Source organism: Dermacentor albipictus, chromosome 2 (genome assembly GCF_038994185.2).
Source record: "Dermacentor albipictus isolate Rhodes 1998 colony chromosome 2, USDA_Dalb.pri_finalv2, whole genome shotgun sequence".
Taxonomy (NCBI): Eukaryota; Metazoa; Arthropoda; class Arachnida; order Ixodida; family Ixodidae; genus Dermacentor; species Dermacentor albipictus.
In genome coordinates this window covers 196,273,462-196,275,438 of record NC_091822.1, presented here as the reverse complement: position 1 = coordinate 196,275,438, position 1,977 = coordinate 196,273,462, and positions in this window count along the sequence as shown.

Sequence of the window (1,977 nt, the reverse complement as noted above, 5' to 3'; positions counted from 1 at the left end):
ACTGATCGGTAAGATTACAGTTCATAGAGTGCTTTTCCTGTCTTAAGGAAGGCCACCAAATGGTTGGTTTTCCACTGCTACAGAGCTGTACTCGATTGCCATGTGGCGTTACAGTATGACAGCATGACTTTCTGACCTTCCACATCCAGGTGACATGGAGCAATATATCAAATACCGTCAGGTCAAGGTGCAGATGATCATCTCAAAGCAGAAAGTGCAACATCCAATTCTGGCATCGTGAAAGGAATTTCAAGATGAGCATCTTTAGGAGTTGGTGCAGCTCAATACAATGGGAGACATGTTAAAATATTTCAACTGGTCTTCAGTGGCTTGCACTTCTGTCAGAGGGTGGCAAAGTGCTAGAGCATGGAAAGAATGTTGTTGAGGAAGAGCATGAGGACTTTGTACTATCTGCCAGATCCTAGAGAGTGGCTTTCAAGGATCCAGTGATGAATAGAAAGTGCTCCACAGTTGCTTTCACATTTTTGAAGGTGACGCCATATTTTTCGTTGAGCTTGCCAAAAGAAGACAAGGTCTAATCAAGATTTAATTATACACCTTCTTTCCACTCAACAACAGATTATGCGGAACCATTCATGCTGGAAGTACAAAAGCGTACAAATCATGTGCAACTTGACAAACTTACACTCACAAACTGTGGTCGTAATGTGTGAAGTAACTTTTGCTGAGACATAGTTACTAGCACTAACAAGACTAACAGAAAAAAGTTGGGACAGGACAGAGCGCTCTGTCGTGTCCCAATTTTTTTTTCTATTAGTCTTGTTAGCGCTAGTAGCTATGTCTCAGCAAATGCATCAACACCAACTAGTCCAACTTTCTGCGTTAATTACTGTGAAGTAGCTGTCCCATAGAAAGCATCGCAGATCTAAAATAACTGTAAAATGTGTAAAGTGAGACTTTTATGACTATACTAATTAAATAGCTTCCCTTAAGTTGCCTGCAAAGTATAAAGCTGTCCAAGTATAGAGGGGTGGAGGGAAAAAATTGTTGCATTATGTATGACGCATCATTTAAATTTTAGTGTGAGACATTTCTCAACCTGGCAATTTACTGTACACACGGGCACACGAGACTTGCTTAGTTGCAAAAACATAGTACTGCACGTAACTAAGCTGCACAGTCAGATGTTACATCTTCAATTTGGCAGGTGGCAATTCTGATGCTTGATGTACCGTATTTACTCGAACATAGGTCGAACACGAATACAGATCGATCCCTGCATATTAAACTCGTTAAGTAATAAAGAATTATCATTCGAAACTAGGTCAACCCATATATTTTTTAGAAAAATGAAATACTTGGAGCATGACGCACCTATTACCGTAAGCTCAGCTACTAAGTCTCGCTAGTTAGGAACTGCCAGACAAGTAAACCTCGTCAGATGCTTCGCCAGTGTCCTTGGCACCGCAAACAATGTCGTCCTCTGCGCCATCGAGCGAATTCGGCATGCAGCACTTCCTAAAGCCAGTCTGGATAATCTCCAGACTGCCGTTAGGGTGGGTGAAACATATGAACTCTGTTAGGTCGGTACTCTTGTAGTTTTTATCACAAGTATAGGATGAGAATCTTTGGTCACAAATACAAGGTGATAGCTCACTTTGGGTAACATTTCTGGAGAGAGAGAGAGAGAGGGTCGGCATATATTCGAATAAATATAGTCAATATTTACTTTCTGCTGCTGGTTATCGCACCCCACACTGCCGGACAAGCAGTGCAATGATTAGTAAAGTAGTAACACAATGAAGTGTCGTAAGGTGATATGAATAGAAAGAATGAAAATGATGCGGTGCGCGTTATAGCGCTTTGACCTAACTTTGGAGACCCAGAGCTGAGAGAAAAGAAGTGTTTCAACCCCGCTTATAAGCAGAATTTTTTCACATTTTGGGAGAATATTTTTCAAGATTTCTTGATGCATGCACTACAATTTGCAAGGTAGTCAGTTGGTCTAAGCAAATC